The sequence below is a fragment of the Muscardinus avellanarius genome (assembly GCF_963383645.1).
Source record: "Muscardinus avellanarius genome assembly, chromosome: 2".
In the NCBI taxonomy this organism is placed as follows: domain Eukaryota; kingdom Metazoa; phylum Chordata; class Mammalia; order Rodentia; family Gliridae; genus Muscardinus; species Muscardinus avellanarius.
This window is the reverse complement of record NC_137787.1, coordinates 135,768,827-135,794,023: the sequence shown is the minus strand read 5'-3', so window position 1 is coordinate 135,794,023 and position 25,197 is coordinate 135,768,827.

Here is a 25,197-nt window from a genome sequence, read left to right as displayed (position 1 = left end):
AGTACCACAAAAAAAAGAAAGATGAAACTCCATATTATTTTTCACAGACAAATTTTGCATTTATAATTACTTCTATTAATCAAATAGCAAACCGAATAAGGTATTTTTTATTGTGTCTAGAGTTTGCTACTTAATATGTTTAATATTTTGAAAAATAGACTATTGTAGGCAGATGAAAAGATGTGTTTTCCTTTTATACACTCTTATAGGCATGGAGGGTATGTAAGAGCATGTGTGTTATGTCAAAAAAGAATGTATATTTTTGTGAAGACAAAGTTTGTAATTTTATTTAGAATTCTATAAATTTAATCAATATATTTTTAAATGTCAAAATTGAAATTTTCTTATAGTCACTCAAATTTTCAAGTTATTTTTATAGTTTTATAATTGTTTAATAAAAATCTATTTTATGCACTTCAAAAAGCCTTGAAGTTGAATGTCATTTGCCTAGCATTGGTCTTTTCTTCAATCATGTATTTGTACCATTTACAAATGAATTCTCTTGAGAATTTTACATTGTACTTTCATTTAGGAAATTATGACTATTTCCAAAATCACTAGCCAGATATTTTAAAAGGAACATGTCTGCGAGGCATGGTGACACATGTTTGTAATCCTAGCATTTGGGAGACTGAGACAGGAGGATCATGGTTCACGATCAGCCTCAGCTACTTAGTGAGGCCCTTTGCAACTCCGTGAGACCCTGTTTCAAAGAATAAAAAATAGGGCTGGAGGTGTAGCTTGGAAGTAGAATTCCCCTGGGATCCATCCCCAGTACCACAAAATGAAAAAAGAAAAAGAAAAAAGAAAAAGAAATAGAAAAAAAAATGCCTTAGGTATACAAAGTAAGAATAAACTATTACTCGCCAGTTTTAGGTAGATTACCAATTCTGCTGAAAAGAGGTATAAAAATTCTATCTGTAGCCGGACATGGTGGCACACGCTTGTAAATCCCGTGCTTGGGAGGCTGAGCCAGGAGGATCGCACAGGTTCAAACCCAGCCTCAGCTACTTAGTGAGGCTCTCAGAAATTTAGTGAGACCCTGGTTCCAAATAAAGTATAAATAAGTTATATATAGACTAGCTCATGATGTATCTAGCAAGGGAGTATTAAAATGAGCACACTTGATATTCTCCCTGTAGATTCTGATTGTGAAGATGTTCTGTTAAGTATTCAGCAAAACAGGTTTAAACAATGTAATCTGTACTCCTCTAGTTGCACATAATTTAATATTCACAATGATCCAGAGCTGATTCATTACATATAAATTATATTTTCCTTTGTGTGCAACTCAACAGGTAATTATACTTAATTGCCTTATGAAAGAATAGGAGTTATATATCAGAGAAAGGAGTTCTTATTATATGAAATTAAAAATTTAAAGAGGTTTGAAAAATAATTTTAACACAATATTTGACTAATTAGCTACAGCATTTTGTATTGGCCCTGTCCACATTTAAACATGCACATCTGCTCTTTAATTTCTTCTGAAAGTGTATATGTTAAAAAAAAAAAGCAGAAGACTCTGAATAATATAAATGTATTTACTTCCCTCACCTACCCCATCTATGTCCAGGAAACAAAAGATGTATGTAGTGACTGCATATAATATATTTCCTTAATGTTTTCTTTTCTTTCTTTTTTTGGTGGTACTAGGGATGGATCCCAAGGGCCTTCTACCTCTGGGCTACACTCCCAGATCTTTTTTATATTTTTTATTTGGAAACAGTGTCTCTTAAGACAGCTGAGGCTGGCTTCGAACCTGTGTGATCCTCCTGTCTCAGCCTCCCAAGCGCAGGTATTACAAGCGTGCACCATCATGCCCAGCAATGTTTTCTTTTTTAATATTTTATTTTGATGATTTTTTATAATTCCTTTGTGCAATCTATCATTTATTTGCTATGCTTTCTAGATATATGTATAGATAAGTTTGTTTGGATGTGTTTTTATGTGTTTGCTTGTTTTGGGTACTGGGAATGGAACCCAGGGCATTCTACCTCCAAACTATACCCCAGCCCTATTTTTAATTCTTTATTTTGAAACAAGGTCTTACTGAGTTGCAGAAAGCCTCACTAAGTATCTGAGGCTGGCTGCATACCTGCGATCCTCCTGTCTCAGCCTTCCAAGTACTGGGAATATAAGCCTATACCACCATGCCCAGCTTTGTTTAGATGTTTTAAGATTTGTTGACATTTTATAGAAAACTGAGATAAATTGTGTCTCCCATTCATACAGTAGAAAAAAATAGCTTTTCTACCTGAGTTTCAGAGGTCAAGGGTACTGTGCAGTAGTAACTGTTTACCCTGAAAGGGCTCACCTGCAACTCAACTTTGGCTTCAACTGGCAGCATGCATGAGCTAATTTGTTAGTAGGGTAGTAAGAATGAAGTAGAATGGGAGGTGGTTTTTTGCACCTGTAAAAAAATAATCCTGATAACACCAAATATGTATATTTACCTGTTAAAAAATACTAACAAACACCAAAGATATGTATTTAAATATACACATAAATATGTATATATTTGAACATGCATAAATATATTTGTATGTATACATATATGTGACCTTGAATTACTTTGCTAATCCTGAATTACAGAAAGGAAGTGACTTTGTTATATAATTAATATTTTCCCTGAAATTACCAGTTATTATGGCAAATGCATCTTTCCCATTGAAGCTTTTCTCATGCAGGGTTGAACAGGGTAATATCTGTCCCATTATCCCATTGTCTTTATAAAATATATGCAGCCTGCTACCTAGGAAACTCGAGTGTAGGAGGAGCTGTTCTGAGAGACTGCACATGGCTCCAGTTGCCAAGGAAACTCAGGCTTTTTCTTCCTGTAAATGTGCAGAGCAGTTTCCCTGTTAGGAATTGGGTTAACAGTGTTCTCAGAGGAAAAGCTGAGTGAGAAAGGTAGTAAGCTCTTTTCATACATGCAAACTGGTTTGTAAACTCTGCATAAGCTGCAGTACAGTTTCTTTTCGTTCATAATAAGCTTTCAGTAATAAAATTAAACTGTGGATTGTTACTTATTTTCTGACACAATTAAAATATAAAAATGTAAAATCAATAAATAAAAAACAACATATAAATACAAAGAAAGTGAATTTCTAAAATAAATGGCAAATTCTAACAATATTATTCTAAATCCATGTTTTGAATGTGCACTACCTATTCTAATTAATTCTTTAAATCTAGGCCTCTCTTCATATATTACTGTTACTATTGTGCTGAAAAGTACTTCGTACTCTAAAATTTTATTTTTTGTCATTCTGACATAGTTTAAATATGCAAAAATATAACATCACAAATGATTTATTATACACATGTTTTATATTACCACTATTACCACATGTCGTCATTTAGTAAGTCCATCAACTATCAACTATACTAAAAAAAATCTTTAGTTAAAACTTAGCAATATTCTTCAAAAGCCCCTTAAGAAAGCATGTACTATGGATGAAAAAGATAGAGGCAGAAGGTGTAGCTCAGTGGTAGAACACCTGCACAGCATGTGTAAGGTCCTTGGTTCTACCTACAGCACTAAAAATTAGACAATAAATAAGAAAATAAAAAAATTGTGAATATTTGCATGCAAGAAGATCATTTCTTGTAAAATTCAACCCTGTTCTCTATGTTAAAATGATAGGCACACAATTTAAATGCAGACAGTTATACAAATTTATTTTGTTGTAAAAAATTACTAGAAAAGGTTAAGGTATTTTTTAGGAAATAAATAAAAAAGAATTGTAATTTATTGACTACTTATTGAGTAATAAAGGTGTGTCAGAGTAGGCACACTATGCATTGCCGATGGAATGTGTATTGTAATAGCCTATTTAGAGTGTGATTTGGAAAAGTGTCTTAAGTGCCTTAAAACATCATTAGCTTTCATTGGGCCCAGCAATATAATTTCAGGTAATTTTCCCAAATCAACTACATGCTATAAGGATAATAATCACACTTTGCCAAAGAACAACCTCAATTCCAGGTCTTGATTATTGACAAAGCCACGGTAAAAAGTACAGAATAGGATACTATGATGCTATTCAGCCATTAAAGTCAATAGTAGTAAGAAAAAATATGTAATCAAATACAAATGTTCATTAGAGAATAAATGCAAAAAAGATCACTTTAAGCATATAAAAATGTTATAAGCAAATACTGATGAAGAATATAGAGCAAAGTATCCAGACTAGCTGGTTTGCTTGTTACTTTTTCTTGTTCTCCTCTAAATCTGCCAAATTTTTTACACTGCACATTTATTACATTTGCATTTAGAAAATATTTCAAAAACATAAAGGATGAATTTTAAATGGCAAGGGAGATATGTATAATGTAATGTCAAATTAAGAAAAACAAGTTTACGAAAAAGATAGCTATCAACATCACAATGACAGCAGCCCCACCAGGGTAATATTTTGGAACAGAGTTAGCAGCCTGGCCTTAGCCGTTGCTAGAGGCAATTAGGGCCATCTGCAGGAGGAGAAAGCAGCTCTTGATACTAACTGCAGGGCTGTGGCCAGAAGCAGCCACAGGGAGTTGATAAAACTGAGGCAACGGAAATGCAGAACCCCAAATCAAACTAAAAGCACTGAGCCTTCTGAAGCCTCCATTTGAGAACGAGGCATTACTGAATGAGAAGCACTCAAACACTATTAAAATTATGGGCTTCTGTGAAGGGGATACTGAAATGGAAAAATGGAAAAAACAGAAGGCAAGCTTGTGCTTAAGACCAAGGGGAGCTGTTTTAAAGTTTGTTCTGATTTAATATACATTTTGCATTTATGAGATTTACATGTAAAAATACAATTAACTAATATCTGAAAACCCAAAGTACGTATTTTCCCAATGAAATAGCACCAGAATATGATATCTGGGCCTGACAGCAGAGTTTTAAATCTATAGATGTCCACCAAGCTAATTGATACATGAGTTATAAACAGTTATAGCTTAGAGTGCATGTGTCTTAAATAATTTTGCATTAAAGTTACATTTATATGAGATATATTTGAAATAGGAGTTGCTGTATTTGTGAAATTCCCCCACTATCAAATATGCTAGCAAATGATATATACCCTTGAATAGAACATTTACCAACAGATTATGCACTAGCTGGTAGAATGAATGAGAGCAATGTTGACCAGAAAATTAGAGATCCCTTCTATGGCTTATATGACACAAAATTTTGTATCTCTTTTGGAGTACACAAAATTAATGATAAAATTATCTAAAATTTAACAACCTCAACTTGAAATCTATAGCCCAGTGATTTCAGTAAATGCTGAAAGCAGTAGAAAATCACTATATCATCACTTTTCAGAGGTTATCAAACAGATGAACTGGGTAAATATAATATATATTTTTGTATTGGGAATTGAATTCAGGAGCATTCTCATTTTATCTCCAAGCTACAACTTCAGCCTCTTTTCTTTTTTAAAAAAAATTTTTTGAAGCAGGAGCTTGCTGAGTTGCTGAAGATCTCATTAAGTCACTAAGGCTGGCCTCAAACTTGTGAACCTCTGATCTCAGCTCCCCAAGTACTGGGATTAAAAGGACAAGCCACCATGCCTGGCTGTAAATATAATATTTATTTTAAGGTGTTATAAATATCAACCTTCCAGAAATATTTTAGTAATAAAAGCATGAATTGCTGCAGGAAAAATTAGCAATAACCTCATAATAGAAGCTACTAAAAAAGAATAATTTAATTCACTTGACATACCAAGCTACTTCAATGTATCTCATAAGCTGAAAGAAATGTATTTTCCATGCAAAGTAAGAGAACCCATGTCAAAGCTAGCTATAACTCCGAGCCTCATGACAATGCTCCCACATGGAGCACTGTATGGAAACCAATGGAAAGTTTGGCAGTCCTCATGATGATCATTCGGCTGTGGATATTGGAGTAATACTAGAACTAGCAACTGGCTCTCTGGAGTACAAAGTTCTGCTTTGCAGCACTTGGAAATATCATTTGTTTACCAATAGGATGACACTGAATGTATCTGAATATAAAGATAGAAGAGATATGCACATTTGTATCTTGGAGATATAGTAAGAGTTGGCTCCATCCCAGTACTAAGAACTATTTTTTTCTTATAGCTTTTTGTTAAGGTACTAGTGAAAATCTTTAAAAAGAAAAAAAAAAAGGAAACAAAATAAAACAAAAGATAGAGTCCAGTCAATTCAGATGAATTTCCTCATTGGTTTATGTTAAGATATTCCCCTTTTAAACAGTAAAATAAGTTGAAAATCTTTGCCCAAATAAGAATGGGAAATAAGGAGTTTTGTAGTCCTTACTGTTCTCAAGTGTCAATAACCTCGATTCAGAGATAGCTCCCAGTTGACAGAGGTGAATCTTCAATGTCTGCAAACCATTTGGGAAGTGTGATAGTTCTAAATTGCTGAGGCTGGCCTCATACCCGTGGTCCTCCTGTCCTCCTGTCTCACCCTTCCAATTACTGGAATCACAGGCCTGCACCACCACACCCGGTGAGAAGTGTGATAGCTTTAAAATCATGCAATGTTAATAAAGTGAGAAAAAAAGAAGAAATGATTAAAGCAGGTGTAGAAAAATGCATTTCCAACTCTATTTCAAGTTGTTTATTGAAGAAACATCTCTGAGTGCAACAGCAAGGATAGTACAGATTGCTTCATGGGCAATTCAGGTTACAATTGTAAGAAAACTTGAATTATGGAATTTAAGCAATTTAAATTTAACAAAGCACATATAGATGAAGACAAACTGACACCAATAAATAATCAAAGATGGAAAAAAGAAGATGGCTGTCTGATAGTGTTCCATATCTATGTCCATGCTCTTGGCAACCGTATCAGCCAGTGAATTTTTTTATGAGAAGAAAAGTTATACAAAATAATAAGAATTATGTGCTTAGACAATTAAAATGTACTCTAAATAGTGCTTAGCACTGCTATGATATGAATACATGCTCACATGCTCTTCAAAATTTCAGTGTTGCCAATGTGATAGCATTAAGAGGTGGAGATTTTTTTCTTTCTTTTTCTTTTTTTTTTTTTTTGTTTGTTTGTTTGGTGGTACTGGGGTTCCTAGAAACCCTTCTACCTTCGGGCTACACTCCCAGGCCTATTTTTATATTTGGAAACAGGGTCTCTTAAGCCAGCGCGGCTGGCTTTGAACCTTTGCGATCCTTCTGTCTCTGCCTCCCAAGCGCGGGGATTACAAGCGTGCACCACCATGCCCAGATTTTTTTCTTTATTTTCTCTTTCTTTTTGTTACTGGGAGTGGAACCCAGGGGCTTTTCTACCTCCGGGCTATACTCCCAGACTTATTTTATACTTTATTTGGAAACAGGGTCTCACTAAGTTGTTGAGAGCCTCGCTAAGTAGCTGAGGCTGGCTTTGAACCTGTGCGATCCTCCTGTCTCAGCCTCCAAAGCGCGGGGATTACAAGCATGCGCCACCATGCCTGGCAAGAGGTAACGTTTTTAACAGAGATTAGACAAAGAGGGCTTCTTTCTCATGAATGATATTGGAGCCCTTATAAGAGAGACTTCATGCAATCGGCTTACTTGCTGAGTGTTTGTGATAGATATGTCTTGCTATGTGGTCTTTTCCTATCTCCAGCTATACCACTCAATATTAAACTACACAGTTCAGATTATTTTGAGTACAATGATCTTATTTTGTTCAAAAATAGAGCAATCCAAAAGAAAACCTACACAAGGTTGAGGATGTATCTCACTATTTAGAAAAAAAGAATGTATGGTCATATTTTATATATATTATGTATATATAAAATAATATTTACCTATATAGAGGAAAAATTTTTAAAAATCACATAAACTAATTCAGAAAAAGATACTATTTCCTTCAACTGGATAAGAAATTAAAATTTTTTTTAACAGTGCTAATGTAAACTTTTAGGAAAAAACAAGAAAAGACCAATAATACTAACGTTCTTTATTCTATAATTACAGTATGTTTCTGTTTTAATCAAATTATTTTAAGATGTATATATCAAATTTAATCCATAATTAAAAGAGGAACAACTAGATGCTTGGAGGAGTTAGAAACATGCCATATGAAATTTTAACTATTTAACTGAACCTAACTGAACCATAATGTGTATGAAAATTGATGGTGCTTTCACACTTGTAGTAGCAACTGTGATCTACCACACAGATCCTGCTTAACAAATATGGGACTTAATCTTCCATCTGCTTTCAACCTTCTCTGAAAATCACTTCAATTGTACAAAGCCTCCTAAACTAAGATATGCCCCACTTCCCTGAATCAGACTAATATACCAATCAATTAACGAATACTGGGGTAAAGATAGCCTTGTCTACATTTTCCTATTGCCTCCCCTAAAACACAAAGTAGAACAATCACAATTTCTTAATTTTTTATTATAATTATTTACAATAAACATTATTTTAAATTCTATTTCTATAATAAAAATGCCTTCATTTTCATGAAATGAAATGAATGTTTCTGGAATGTATGTTTTACTTGTGTTTTTATTGTCTACATACCTCCAAACTCTTTTACCATAGATTACTCCAAAACGTTCTTTTTTTTTTTTTTTTTTTTTTTTGGTGTTCCTGAAAGCCCTTCTACCTCAGGGCTACACTCCCAGATCTATTTTTATATTTTTATTTGGAAACAGCTCTTATGATCTGGCTTTGACCCTGTGCGAGTCTCCTGTCTCTGCCTCCCAAGCACCGGGATTACAAATGTGCGCCACCACACCTGGCAATCCAAAATGTTTTTGAATAAATGAAAATGAATCCAAGAAGAAATGAGAAAAATAGTTTAATAACAAAATAATGTTATTACTATTATAGAAAAATTAGTTTCTTCCACTTATAAATTTTCTTTTTTTTTTTTTATTTCTTTTACCCCACCCATTCCCTTTCCATCTCTCCTTCCCATGCTTGGCTTAGTTGACTTCGATATTTTTAAGTACATCATGTGCTTTAGAGAGTTTCCTTCTTCCCTGCTCCCATCCCCTCAATTAGGTTGTCTTACTTGTTCCTTTATAGGATCTCCTTTTTCATCTAGAGTTCCTCCTAGGACCCATTTTTCTTTAGCTTTTGCATATTAAGGAAAGCATCTGCTTTCTTATTTTTTGTTACTGACTGATCTCACTTAGCATAATGTCCTCCAGTTCCATTCATTTCCCTGTAAATGATGTAATTTTGTTTTTTTATGGCTGAGTAAAATTCCACTGTGTACATATCCCACAGTTTTGTAATCCATTCATCTGTTAATGGACATCTTGGCTGATGCCATAGTTTCTCTATGATGAATTGTGTAGCTATGAACATAGATACATATGCATTAGTTTGGTAGTTTGGCTTCCTATCTTTTGGTAGATACCCAGAAGTGGTATTGCTGAATCAAATGGTAAACTTGTTCCCATTCTTCTGAGGATTCTCTATACTGTTTTCCAAAGTAGTTGAACTAGTTTGCAATCCCAACAACAATGTTTTAGAGTTCCCACTTCTACACATCCTTGCCAGAAATTTTTGTTTGTGTTTTGAATGATTGACATTGTAATGGGAGTTAGGTGAAATCTCAGGGTAGTTTTGATTTGCATCTTTCTGATGCCAATGATGTTGAGCATTGTTCATGCATTTATTGGCCATTTGAATTTCTTCTTCTGTGAAGTGTCTTTATGGTCACTTGCCCATTTTTTGATTGGATTATTTCTTTTTTAGTGTTGAGTTTCTTGAGTTCTCTGTATATTCTAGATATTAGTCCTCTATCTGAGGAGTCCTCTATCTGGCAAAAATCTTTGCCCATTCTGTTGGCTCTCAATTGAGGTTCTTGATAGTTTCCTTTGCTGTACAGAAGCTCTTCAGTTTTATACAATCCCACGTACTAATTCACCTTTTAGTTTGTTGTGTCTTTGGGGTCTTGCTGAAAAAGTTTTTATCTATGCCTATGTGTTGCAGTGTTGGACCTATGCCCATGTCAAGTAGCCTCAAGGTCTCTGGTCCAATTTTTAAGTCTTCGATCCATCTTAAATTGATTCTTGTGCAGGGTGAGAAAGTGGGATTAATTTCCATTTTTCTGCATGTGGTTAATCAGTTTTTCCAACACCATTTGTTGAACAGACAATCTTTCTTCCAGTGTATGTTTTTGGCCCCTTTGTGAAAAATCAATTGGCTGTGTGTGGATTTGTTTTTGGGTCTTCTGTTATGCTCCATTGGTTTATGTTTGAGGCCTAGTACCATGCTGTTTTTATTACAATGGCTTTTTAGTATAGTTTAAAGTCAGGTATTGTGATTCTTCTGCATGGTTTTTGTTGCTGAAAACTACTTTGGCTATTCTGGGTTTTTTGTTGTTCTAATGAATTTAAAAACTGATTTTTCTATGTCTGTAAGGAATGATCATGGTGATTTAATGGGTATTGCTCTGAATCTATAGATCACTTTGGGAAGTATGGCCATTTTGATGATGTTTATTCTGCCTATCCATGAACATGGAAGATCTTTCCATCTTCTTAAATCTTCTTCAATTTCTTTTTTCAATGTTTTATAATTTTTTTGTAGAGGTCTTTTACCTCCTTGTTTATGTTTATTCCTAAATATTTTATTTTTTGTGGGAAATCTTGAGTGGATGTGTTATATGAATTTCTTTTTCAGTTAATTTATGGTTGGTGTACAGAAAAGCTTCTGATTTTTTAAGATTGATTTTGTAACCAGACACTTTGCTGAATTTGTTGATCAGTTCTATAAGCTTTTTGGTTGAATTTGTTGGGTTTTCTAAATATAGTATTATGTTATCTGCAAATAGTGAAAGTTTGAGTTCTTCTTTTTCTCTTTGTACTCCTTTGATTTCCTTTTCAGGCCTTATTGCTCTGGCTAGAGTCTCAAGTATTGTATTGAAGAGAAGTAGTGATAATGGACATTCTTGTCTTGTTCCTCTTTGTAGGGGGAATTCTTGAAATTTTTTTCCCATTTAATATGATGTTGGCTGTGGGCTCATTGTAGATTGCCTTTATTATGTTGAGGTATGTTACTTGTATTCCGATTTTCTGAAGTGTTTTTATCATAAATCGCTATTGGATTTTATAAAATACTTTTTTAGTATCTATTGAAATGATCATGTGATTTTTGTCTTTGGTTCTGTTTATACGATGAATTACATGAATTGATTTTCATATGTTGAACCAGCCTTGCATCCATGGGATGAACCCTAAATTGTCATGGTGTATGATTTTCTTGATATGGTTTTGAATGCATGTTGCTAGTATTTTGTTTAGGAGTTTTGCATCCAAATTCATAAAATATATAGCCCTGTAGTTTTTCTTCCTTGAAATGTCTTTATTTGGTTTGTGTATTAATGTGATCCTCGCTTCATAGAATGTATTTGAGAGAGTCTTGTTTTTCTATTTCACAAGATAGACTCAGGAGTATTGGTATCTTTTTTATAAAGGTTTTATGGAATTCACTTGGGAAACCATTTGGTCATGGGCTTTTCTTTTATTGTAAGCTCTTTATTGTTGTTTCAATCTCTTTGATTCTTATTGGTTGTTCTAAATTTTCTATATCTTTTTGACTCAGTTCAGAAAGATTGTATTTATCTAGAAAGTTGTGAATTTCCTCCAGATTTTTCATTTTGTTGGAGTATAGTTTTTCAAAGTAGTTTCTGATAATCCTCTGGATTTCTACACTGTCAGTATTAATATCTCCTTTTTCTTCTCTTATCTTCATAATTTGAGTTGATTCTCTCTTTGTAGTTAGGCTGGCTAGTGGCTTATCTCTCTTGTTAATTTTTCAAGAAACCAGCTTTTGGATTTGTTGATTTTCTGTATTGTTTTTTATTCTCTACTTCATTAATTTTTGCTCTGATTTTAATAATTTCCTTTCTTCTACTGTCTTGGGGTTTGATTGTTCCTGATTTTCAAGGGCTTTGAGGTGTGTCATTAGGTTATTTATTTGATGATTTTCTCTTTTTCCTATGTGAGCACTCAGTGCTATAAATTTTCCTCTTAATACTGCCTTAATAGTGTCCCAGAGGTTTTGATATGTTGTATATATATTTTCATTTGTTTTGAGAATTTTTTTGATTTCACCTTTTACATCTTCTATGACCCATTCATCATTCAGAAGTGTGGTGTTCAGTCTCCAAATGGTTATGTCGTTACTTTGTGTCTTCTTATAGTTGATTTCTAATTTTATTCCATCATGGTCTGAAAAGACACAGGAAAGTATGTCACATTTTTTTTAATTTGCAAGTGCTCACTTTGTGGCCCAGGATGTGATCTATTTTGGAGAAGGTTCCTTGAGCAGCTGAGAAAAATATGAACTCCACTGTAGTTGGATGAAATGTTCTATATGTGTCCAACAGGTCCATTTGACAAATGGTGTTCTTTAGGTTGAAGGCATCTTACTGACCTTTTGTCTAGAAGACTGGTCTAATGGTGTTGAAACGGGGGTTTCTTGAGAGGAAACCCAGCGAGTTCTTGACTACGGTGAGCGAAGAATGACACCTGCAGACCTCAGGAAGGGGAGTAAAAGGTTTATTGGAAGCAGCAGGGAATGGGGGGAGGATGGCTGAACACCGCAAAAGGGGCTGGAACTCTGGGTCCAGCAGCTGCCTTCAGGGCAATACTTGAGAGTAGCCCAAGCCGAATTGCCTTCAGGTGCAGGCTGCTTTCTTCCAGAGTCCGCACGATCTGCCAGAAGGGAATAGAGAAAAGTGGCCTAATGCCCCATAAGGGCGGTCAGAACTCCGGGGTCCAGTAGCTGCCTTCAGGGTCACTACCCGAGTGTCGCCCAAAGCAAGTGCCCATCAGTTGCAAACTATTTTCTCCCAGAGTCCATGCGATCTGCCAGAAAAGAGATGCAGGTCATCCCTAGGGGCCTGGCCAGCCTTGATGTCCAGCAGAGGCCTTCAGGTCACTACTCGAGAGTCGCCTGAGCCACGTGCCCTCAGATGCACTCTGCCTTCTCTCAGGGCCAACACGACTTGCAATAGAGAGAACAGCTCCCCAAAAGGAGAGAGGGTCCCGAGAGGGAAAGTCCCCTCTTTGCCATCAACTGGCAAAGACCTGACTGCTTGCAAGTCTGTTTTTGGTTAGGGTGACTTTGGGATTCCAAAGAGAATTTGCATAGGGTATTTGCAAGTCCATTGAAGGGTCTCCTTTCATTTAGTAGGAGTGTCCGACTTCCTCTGTGCTGGCTCCTGGGTTTGTTGATTATTAAACAGATGGCTTTGTGAAGCTCTGGCCCTCTTATCTCTGAGCCTTTGGAGTTTCAGGCATTTGTCACCCCTCAGGAAACTCAGGAAATTAACTTTTTTCTACTGAGGCCTTTTCCCTATCTGCCTATATCCTTTCTATCTCCTCAGTGTGAGATGTGTGTTAAAGTTTCCCAGTATTATTGTATTGTGATTCTTGTGTGACTTAATGTCCCAAAGGGTTTGTTTTATGAAAGTAGCTGCATTATGTTTGGGGAGTAAATGTTGATTTTTGTTATTTCTTCTTGCTGGATTGTTCCTTTTACCAGTAAAAACTGACCTTCTTTGTATCTTCTTGTAAGCTTAGGCTTGAAGCCTATCTTATCTGATATCATAGTTGCTACTCCTGCTTGCCTTCAGGTTCCATTGGCATGGATTACCTTGCTCCAGCCCTTTACATTAAGTTTGTTACTATCTTTACTTGTAAGATGTGTTTCTTGCAAGCAGCAGAGAGATGGATTCTGGTTTTTAATCCATTTTGCCACTTTATGTCTTTTTTATTGGGGAGTTGAGGCCATTTACATTTAGTGTGATTATTGAGAGACGATTTTTAATTCCTAACATGTTAAGATTTTATTTCTGTTTGAAATACTGTTCTTATTTGTTTCATTGTCTACTGGATGGAAATTCTTGTTTCTGTGGTTCTGGTGTATATTATTTTTTCTTTGTAGTTAATCTCTTTGAATATTTTCTCTAGTGCTGGTTTTGAAGACATAAATTTCTTCAGCTTCTGTTTGTCCTGGAAGCCTTTTATTTTCCCATCTAATTCAAAAGATAGTTTTGCTGGGTAGGACATTTTTGGCTATAAGTTGGTTTCTTTCAACATTTGGAATATGTTACTCCAGGTCCTTCTTGCTTTCATGACTTGGTTTGGAAAGTCTGGAGTGATTCTAATTGGTTTGTCTCTCTATGTCACTTGGCCTTTTGTTTTTGTTGCCCTTAAGATTCTTTCCTTGGCTTCTACACTGGTCCTTTTTTCTATTATGTGGCATGGGGAACCTTTTCTCTGATCTTGTCTAAAGAGAGTTCTATATGTTTCCTGAACCTGTGTATCAACCTCTTGCTCTATGTTTGGGGAATTTTCTACTATTACTTTTTTGAAGAGATAGTTGAGCGCCTTGGTTTCACCTTCTTTTCCCTCCTCAATGCCAATTATTTTTAGGTTAGCTCTCTTAAGATGGGCCCATAATTCTTCAATGTCCATTTACTGCTGTCGAGTTGTTTTTCTTAAGTTATAAACTATACATTCATTTTTGGAGTGATCATCTTGTAGAAGCAAGATTCAGTTCTCCATGTGATATATATATTGTTTATAGTTTGAATTGCTGCCTTTACTTCAATGATTGCATCCTTTATTTCTTTTCAACTCTAAATTCTTTTTGAAAATCCTGTATTATTTCTACAGTTACATTTCTGATTTGATCTTCTGGAGATCTCTGCATTTCTGTGTTATCAGGTTCTGTTATTTTGGGGTTGTGGGAGCACATTGTTCTATTGTTGTTCCTCCTTCCCATGATTTCAGAAGTTTGTACCTGTTGCTTTTGACAGATTTCTCTCTCAGTCTCTAGGTGCCAGCTGGTATATCCAATGGCAAGTTGTATTGCCTTCAACAGTGAAGGTTGAGTAATGGGGAAGAGAAGGAGTAAATAGAAGAATAGGGTAAGATCTCAGATAGGGTCGAATAGTAAGAGAATATGAGTTTGGTAAGGTAGTATATACTAGAAATTAGTGATAGTAAATATGTAGTAGTATTCTATTAACCAATGTAGAATTTCTGGTATAGTGATATGAAGTGTATTTACTACAAGACAAAGGAGAAATACAAAGAATAAAAGTAATAGAAAAGGAATAGAGAGAAAAGAGTAGATACATTCAAGGGAATAAGCTTGGAAGAGGGTTTAGGAAGAGGGTTAAAAAAACAAAAACAAAACAAAACAAAAAACCACATAAACCTCAAACAAACAAAAACACATGAACAAACAAACAAAAACAGCCAGGCATACACTGTCACACACTAAAAAAGAATGAAAAAACAACAACCCCAACAACAAATGAATGCAACTCTACAAATAAATGACTATTCAGCAGATAGATTCTCTGCAGTCTCTCTCTCTTTGTAGGTACTAAGTGCCATTGGCACCTTTTCCTCTGTGAGTCTGGTTCTCTGAGTCTTCTCAGTCTATGCAGCTGGTCGGTATTAATGGTGTTAGATTTAATATTAAATGAAGGTCACCCTCCCCACTTTCCACAGATTTGGAGTCTAGGTCTCTCTCTGCATCTTTTGGTAGCATATGCTCTCAGACCAAACTCAATGCAAGAGTCTCTTTTATCCACAGGTAGGGCTGGGCTAGTCTGACTTCTCTCTGTTTACCACAATTGGGAGGTCTGTGGTGTTCCTGGAAATCCTACTCATTGGGTTTAGTGTTAAGCATAGTATTCCCCCCACACTTTCCACAGATCAGAGCCTGAGTTTGTCTGAGCCCCTGATATGTTTAACAGCAGATCCAATTCCCATATTCTCTGGGTTCTTCTCCAGGTCACCATAACTAGATTTATGGTACTCTGGATCTCTGAAGGGTGTGGTAATCTCAGCTGCCACTGCTCCTTCACTGGGTTGTATCATAAAGTCTCAGACCCAGGGGGTTAGTTGTGGCTGTGTGAGACTTTGGTGGTGCCTGGCTGTGCATTTTTCCATGGGGAACTGGACTAGGGTGTAGTAATCTCTGTCACCACTGCTCCTTCACTGGGTTGAAATACAAGATCTTGGATCCAGTGAGTTTATCAAAGCTGCACAATTCCCTAGGGAGTTCTCCTGCTGGGGCCACAGTTTCACTTAGGATTTTGGTGTGTGCTGGTCTAGCTCTCTAGCAGGCATGGTGAACTCGGCCACTGCTGGCAAGATGGTGCTGCCACAGCACCCTCAGCTCTAAGGCTGGTGTATTTCTTTCCTGATTTTTGAGCTCCACTCTGAATACATGGAGGGTGTGGTGGTCTTGGCCAATGGAAGTTTTAGCCAGTTTTTGTGCAGGAAGAACTGATGAATTACAACTTACTGATCTGTAGCTGCTCACTTCAGCTCCTTGTTTTCATTTCTGTCTTGAGTCTGGTGCTGTGAGGCAAGATGGTGCTGGTATGGTGCCTGCCACTAGAAGCTGGGCTGGCTTCTTTTCTGGTCTCTGGTTGTTCTTCTAGTCTTCTTTTTCTCTGTCTCGTCTATTTATAGTTTTTATTTCTCTACTGATAGTATTTTCTGGCTATGCAAAGCCCTGTTTTTGAGGCAATGGAGATCGAGTGTCAGCAGGACTCATAAACGCTGCTTTTCTCTGTCGCCATCTTCCTGGAAGTCCCATAAATTTTCAAAAAATTAAAACACACAGGTTTGCATGAGTAGTTGACACACAGATGTTTATTTAATTATTTCTATAAGCATATTTCTGAGGTTGAGAAGTTAGTTCAAACTGTTAATGTTGAGTCTAGAAGGTCATGTTTTATTCTGTGTAGCTCATATTATAGCTATCTGCTTTCATTTTGCTAATGTTAAATTTTTATTCATTTATAAGTATGAAGTAGCAATTATAGTGTGCTCCTGTATTAGTCAACTTTCTGATGCTGTAAAAAATGACTGAGGTAAACAACTTATAAAAAGAAAAGGGTTATTTTTTCTCACAGTTTTAGAGTTTTCATTCTATAGTCAGGTGTCCCCTTTGTTTTTTGGCTTGCAATGAAAGCAGCACATCATGGCAGAACCACATAACTAAGCAACAGTTCAACTCATTGCTGGGAATGAGAAGAAAAAGGAAAAGACTAGCATAATAGTATCTCTCTTAAGGTCATATCCCAGTGACAGAGATACCCACCACAAGGCTCCACATCTTAGAGCTTCCACCACTTCCCAATAGCAGCAAACTGAGAACTAGGTTTTTAACACATGGGATTTAGAGGACATTTAGGATCCAAACTATAACAGCTTCAAAGTCAAATTTTGGAGACTTCTTTTAACAACTTAATGTATTGTGAATATAAGTCTATGCCACCACACCCAGCAATCCAGCACCCAGCTTCTTTCTTTTTTTTTTTTTTGAAGTATATTTTAAACTATTTTGTAGCACATGACCTCATTAAGTTTTTATTTATTATTTAAGCTTGTATTTCTAAGTGATTTTTCTTAAAATTTAAAATAAATTTAAATTTAGACTGATATGAAATTATAAAAATAGTTCAACCCTTCATGTAATTTCTTCCAGTGATACATATCACCTATACAACCATAATATATTATTAAACCAATTTTCCTGTGTTAAGCCAATTTTTTCTGATGTTTAGTTCTATAAAATTCATGATAGGTAGATAGGTGACACAAATTATTTCATAATCCAAAATAAATTCTGCATGTTACTCCTTCATAGATGTGGCATTGTCTCCAACATGAAGCCCTAGTAACCTCATATGTATTATTTGTCATTATGGTTTTGCCACTTTCAAAGTACTATATAAATAAAATTTTACAATGTATTAACTTCCAACTTTATTTTTGTCCATTTAAAAAAAATATTAGCCTGTTTAAGGACACTGTGTTCTTAGCACATCATGTTTTAATTTACATTTTATTAATGACAAGGATGTCAGATATCTTTGCATGTGGTCATTGCCATCTGCATTTGTCCTTTGTATTGTCTCAAATGTTTTTTCTATTTTTATGAATTTATTTTCTTTCTTCTAAATTCTACACCTTAAATAATATAAACTAAGTTTTCCAAATCTTCAAACTGAAAATAAACAAATACATTCACTCAGGACAAAATAAAAACTGTTAATATGCCTGAAACTATTGAATTTATGATCAAAATTTCATTCATTAGCAAGAAATTAAATGATTGAAATATTTCTGAAAAAAATATTTTAGATTCAAATGATTTCATGGATGAATTTTACACATATTTAAGTAAGAAATATTGTAAGGCAAGTTCTTTATTAGTTACTTTTTCTTTGAAAGCAAAAATACATTTCACCTATTTTTAAATAAAATTTAAATTAAGAAAGACTGTTTTTTTTGCTTATTGTGGAAAAGTTAAACGATATAGAAATTGATCTTAACCAAGGTCTTATTTTATATTCAGGCTACTTCAAGTACACATCAACTGCTTCATACATGAATACCACAGAAGAAATAGAGATTAGTATTTTTTTTAAATTAGTAACTTATAAACTGCCTAGTTTATGGAACAATACAACTACTAATATTTTGTGGAAAATAATTTATATGTTAGCCACTGCTTTTTTTTTTCCTAAACATTGTACTTAGCAGTAATGACAATAGTAATGACAACCTACTAGCATTAATCTTTATAAAAGGAAGACCACGCAATCACCAAAATTGCATAAATATATCATATTCAAGGAAAGCTATATAAAGTGAATAAATTTTGTTTGGTAAAAGAGTCATATTATTGTATTTTATCTTTCTTGGCCATAAAGTAGAGTAAATGACAATATGGACCAAAGCTCACTTGAAGATAGATATTTGGAGATAACTAATTTACCAAATAATAGAATTATTATGAATTTTTGTGTCAAACATTATATTCAGTGCTTACAGTTATTCACTCTTTTAAATGTTATAATTTTATGGCAAATCAGGCTCTATCACATTTCTCATTTTATATATGATGCATCAGATGCCCAAAATAGAACAGTTAATAAAGCAACAGATCAAGGATTGACACTAAAAGAATCAGTTTGTTTTGTTAAAATTTTGGTTCATTGTAATCATACATCCTAATGAAGTTCAGAGTAGTAGGGACATACATGCACACAGTTCTTGATGAGCTTTCCCCTGGATCCCACTTTATTACTCCCTTTCCCTTTACTATTAAGATTGGCATTGATAATTTTGCATGTGTATATTGAAGGGCAGAAACTACGCTGAAGACAACCATACAGCCAAGAGATTTATTTAGGCAGCGGGGTCAGAAGAGAAGTAGTCAGAAAGAGAGAACATGGTCGTGCTTGGGTTAAATATAATCTTAGGCTGAGTTGGTGCTTTGCCATTGGCTAGCTAGACTGTATGTTGCATCTCATTGGAGGGTCATATGGCCTTTAAATTTATTTGGTTGAGAGAAATGGCATGAAGACCATTTTTGAGGTTTCTGGGAAGGGGTAGTACCTTTCCAGAAAACTGAATCTGAGTATGGAGGCAGGGATAAAGTGGCTAGGCTCTGTGTCCAGTGGGAGCTCCCTTAGAGAACTGATATGACCCATCTATCATTCCCCCTCTTTGATATTGTGCAGCAATCAAGTGTCATATCATTCTGGCTACTTCCTGCTGTCATAAAGGGCAGCGGAATATAGGGTAAGGGATAAGAGGAGGTGGACTCAAGTTCTAGAGAGAGAAGGATTCCCAAAAACCCAGCACTGAATGAGTAGATTTTGGCTGGATTGAAGTCCATTAGGGTGCCTTGTAGCCACAGGTCCAACAGTGTGGTTGTCTAGTCCAGGGCTAGAGTGGAGAGTGGGATGAGCCAGCTGTCCATGCACAGTGTATCCAGGAATAAACATCATTTTTTATGCAGCATCTTGTTGGTAAATACCTGAGAATGGAAAAAGAGGAAAAGAAGGAAAGAAAGAGGTATGAAGTAGGGGGTGGACTGGGCATCTGCCAGGTGATTAAGGCAGCTTGAGTGTGATGTCTATTGGTAGGATCATCTTAGAATGTACAGGTGTCTGTGGCTGGCAGCAGCTGGTAATCCCCAAGGTTAAAGGACTGATTAGAGGTCTTGTTTATTTATGTCTGTGGCAGAGGCAGTGCCATTCCTGCTGTATGACAGAGTTGCAGCTTGGAAGAGAATTTCACAGGGATGGAAGACTCTGACAAGACTGAAGCCATTATCCCACTTGATTTTAGTTATAATAATAATAATAATATTAATGAAATTTGAACATTGCTTTGGTTGAGAATTGCTGTTTTGTAATAATTTGAAAATTGATGTGAATATGACTGGAAAATGCCCTAAGATTTGTGCTGAGAATAGCACTAATAAGAATATGACTATGGGAGAACTTTCAAGAAGCTACATACAAAAGAGCTCTTTGATCCCCTGCTTATAACACCTAACTCACTTAAGGCTTTAGCCATTAAAGTAAAAGTTAAATTTAGGCAAATTATACCTACTATACAAGGACTTTCATACATTGCTTATATGTTAGGGGGTTGACTGTATTACCCCCTTAGGGGGCTAGCACTAATTAGAATACTTTTCCACCTCCAACCATCCTCCACTTTCCTGTACAGGAGTGTATGATGATTGGAAAGTACATAGTTATTATTACTGGAAAATGGCTTGATGTCAGGACTCCGCTACTCCTCAGAGAGTTGGGCAGGCCGGAAACTCCTTGGTGCCTGCTCACTAAAGAACAAAAGAGTTCTTTTGGTAAACAACTTAATAGGTATTATAGAAAATTAGATGTGGGCATTGTATGTTAGAGAAATAGAATAAGTTTAATATAAATTTTGTGGATGGGTCAAAAGAAGTTAATAGAATACCTAGTGGTCAAAAATAACAGATAAAATTAGCAGCTAAATTTAGAAGTAAAAATAGTAAGTTTAGCATTTAGTAGTTAAGGATAAGTTTAGTTAAAGTTTATAATGTGTGACAGAGAGATAGGCTAGACAGAGCCTTCCCTTTTTTGTATTTTCTGACCAAAGATCATAGAATTTAAGAAAATAAATTGTACATTTAATATTTTAAAATATGAAATATAAAAGTAAAATGTTTTGTGCCCCTTTACGATCTCTTAAAATCTTTGTGTTCCTTCTAATGGAAAAGCCCCTTGTTTTCTGTACTTTCAGTTTAGCTTTAGGTTTGAACATGCTTTGCAGAGCTCCATTGTTAGTAAGGTTAATAATTAGAATAAAATTGATCTTTGTGGCTAGGTAACCAGAATAATTTGTATGACGTTAATTTGGATAATTTCCAGTGGTTTTCCAACCACAGTACTGGGATATGAGCTCATCGAGGCAGGTAGAATTGTTCCAGATAAAGCGCAAAATGTACCTAGGTGTACTGAAAACATGTTTTGCTAAAAGTTGTTTATATACAGGTGTATTGAGGATGTGTTTTGTCAAAAGTTGTTAATATCAAAAATTTCTATGTAAAAGCATATAAAAATAAAGCATTGACTCTGTATGGAAGAGTCACACCTCCAAAAAAGGTTATCTCTCATTCCCTCAAGTTGCTGATTCCTCATCACCTTCAAAAAACTCTGAATTGGCCGGAGCTGGTCTTTGGCATGTCTGCATAAATTTAAAAGGCAGGGGAGAAACATGCAAAAAAGAAATACCTCCAACTAGAGGGCCCATGATTAGTAATAGCCAAATCAAGACTGGGTTGTTGAGAGATTCACATATGTTGGAGCTGGAAACCAAGGAAGCCTTGAGGAGTCTTTTTCTTACTTGATGGAGGTTTTTGATGTTGGTTTCTACTACCTGGAGCTCATTAATATAATAACAATAATCTTCCTGCAGAAAAATGCAGGTTCTGCCTTTTTCAGAAGTCAGCAAGTCAAGGGCCCTTTGGTTTTGTAGGATGACTCCAGCCAGGGTTGTAATCTGGCACTTAAGGAAGGCCAGAGATTAGGCGGTCTCCTTGATTGCATTTTGCATTTCAGCCTAGAAAGTTGGAAGCTGTGAAATACTATATCCCAGGGAAGTCACGCCCAGGCCTGTGCCCAGGAGAGACATTACAAGAAACACTCTGGCTATAATGGGAAGAAAGACAGCCATTTTTGGTCGGGAGGGGGAAGAGAAAAAGGGGGTTTGTCAAGCTGAGTATGTTTGTCACCCATCAGTGAAAGAGAATAGGGTAAGTTTCAGGGCCAATGTTATAGGGATACAGGGCATATGGAAAGAGTTGTCAATGTTTTTGTAGAGAGTGCCACTGCACCAATAAAAGATGCCATCTGAAATGCATATGTAGGGTGGTAAAAGTGTTTGGTTGCAAATATGTGAATGTTTAAAGGACACATAACAGAGGGGAAAGATATCAGTAGAGTATAGTGGGACACCAGGAATTGAAAATGTGCTTTGTGCTCTAGTTTGTGAATCTGGTGTGGGTGGCTTCCAATTTTTAATCATCAGTAAGGAAGGGAGAGGGACTGCGACTAAAGGGGTTGCTCCATGTTGGCACAAAGAAAACAATCAGTAGGAGGGACATGAGAGGCATTTAAAAGATGAAGCTCTTGGCTAAGAAAGGAGAGCCAAGTGGGGAGAGTGGGGGCTGAGTTAATGGCTAGGTGTAGAGCAGAACAGGGCTGAAAGGATATAGAAGAACCATGGAGGAAAGATAACTACAGGGAAAGTATACGGCAAGGAGGAAGGGTTTGAAGGACTTTGTAGGTGAGCAAATCCCTTAGATCATGTGGTGATGTGATAGAAATATGAGAGCCAAAGGTCAACTTTTTGACTCTTGTAGGAATTGGTAGACTGCTGAGAGGGCCTGAAGTCAGGGTGCCCAGCCTCAGATAGTTGGATCAAGCTTTTTAGAAAGATATGCAACAGGGGCAAAGGTGGAAGCCTTGATTTGCCCCAGGACTCCTAGTGCCAGGCCTGATTTTTCATGAACATAGAGCATAGAGGGTTGCTGTAGGTTGGAAAGATGTAGAGCCACGGCTCAGATTGATACCTGTTATAAGGTTTAGAAGGACCTATGTTTGTCATCTCGGGGGGTCAAGTATAGGTCCCTTTGTGACCACGTATAAGGGTTTTGCTAGAAGAGAAAAATTAGGAGTCTATGCCCAGAAGTATCCAGCCAGCCCCAAGAAGGAGAGAATCTAATCCTTAGTTTTAGGGCATGGAAGGGACTCAGTGAGGGCTTTACGATCTAATGTGATAGTCTTTGATTGATGGGAAATTTGGACTCCCAGATTAAAAAAACCTGGCTTTGAAATAACTGCACCTTTTGAGGGGACACCCTGTATCCTCAGGAGGCAAGGAAATTGAGGAGAGTATAACTATCCAATTGTGACATCAGGAGAGATGGCTTGTACAGAAGGAGATCATCCACGTATTGGAGGAGGATAAAAGATAAAAACATTAGGTCTTGAAGGTCTTTTGTTAGGGACTGACCAAAGATGTGTGGACTGTCTCTAAATCCCTTAGGAAGGACAGTCCAAGTTAGCTGTTGGAATTCTTGGGTGTTTGGGTCTGTCCATGTAAAGGCAAATAGGTCCTGAGAGCCTGAGTCCAAGGGAATCATAAAGAAGACATCCTTGGGATCCATGAAAGAGAAGTGGGTTGTCGTTGATGGTATGTGAGAGAGAATAGTATAAGGATTGGGAACTAGGGGGTGAATGTATTTGACTGCCACATTGATGAGATGGAGGTCTTGGACTAACTGGAAGGATCTTTTGGGTTCTTTTGTGGCAAGTATTGGTGTGTTATATGGAGAGTGGGCAGGTCTGATGAGGCCCTTATGGAAGAGGTCTGAAATGAGAGGCTGGCGGCTCTCCAGGATAGTGGCCAGAAGGGGATATTGGGGCTTATCAGGAAAGTTATAGAGGTCCCTCAGGTGGATCTGAACAGGAAATCAATGTGATAAAGAGGGAGTCTGGATGTCCCAGACCTCTGGGGTGACCAGATGTTTGGGAACCAGGGTTGACAAATTATCCTCCCTGAGTTGTTTTCTGAGACTGAGAAGAATATTTTTTGGAGTAGAGAGTAAGAGTAGAGGAGCTGAGGAGCAGGACAACAGAGGCATGATGTTTTACCAAGGTGTCCTTCCAAAGTAAGGGGATGGGGCAGTGGGGTAGTATCAAAAATTGATAAGTAAATAAATGGCAGAACAGGTGGCAGAATAAAATGGATGCTTTGCAGGGATGGGAACTTTTTCCATTTATTCCTTGTAGAGAGATATCCAAGAGTTTTGGGTTGCCAAAACTCTTTTAAGATAGAGAACATGGTACTGGTATTTAGCAAAAACTCAATGGAGCACCCATCCAGTTTAAGAGTAACCCATGGATCCTGTGAAGCAATGTTGATGGCCAGAGTAGAAGGCCCTGGGCCCTGTCAGTCCTCTGCCGCCAGGCCCAGCAAGGGCATTGGTGGCACACCTCCCCTTTGGGAAGTGGGACAATAGCCTGCCTCATATCTGTGCTGAGAATATTTTGGGCATGGTTTGTGGGGGAGGCAGATAATATGGGCATTCTGATGGCCAATGTCCCTTTAAGTTGCACATGGGACATGATCAGGATGGGGGCCTCGGGATTGGGCATGTCCTAACCCAGTGGCCTTCCCTGCCACATTTGAAACAGGGCTTCAGGAGCCCTCATATTTAAGATGATAATCCATTTCGTGGATTAGATGGCCTGCTCCGGGGGCCACCTGATGGGACCCTGGTGTTTTGTAGGGCTTGGGCAAGCATCTAATATCGAGTATGCTCTACCTTTTCATATCGTTGGTATTTGAGGCACTCTGTATTCTCATTTTTATTATGAAAAACCTTAAACGTGGCTGTCAGGATCTTGGTCTGAGAGATTGCAGGACCCTGCTCTAGCTTTTAATTTTGCCCTTATGTTGAGGTAACCATGAGAGAAAAAAATAGGTCATGAGAATCTGCTGCCCACCTGGGGACTCTGGGTCTAGATTGTTGAAGACCTGTGTAAGGTGACTGAGATATTTGGAGGTAGTTTCCTCTTTCTTTTGGATTATCTTGTGTAGTGTTTCAAAATTTACTGCTTTTTGAGCAGCCTTTTTTTAAACCTGCCACAATGCAGGTAGAGAAATGATTCCTTAAGGCCAGGTCTTCAAGGGCATTGTAATTCCAGTTGGGGTCTTTTTCAGGGACAGCCTTGGGGCCAACTGGATGCTTAGGGTTTATCCTATGTGTCTTATCTGCATATACCCTAGCCTGCTCCCAGACTTGCCTCCTCTCCTCAGGAAGAAGGGATTAGCAAGGAATATATATATAT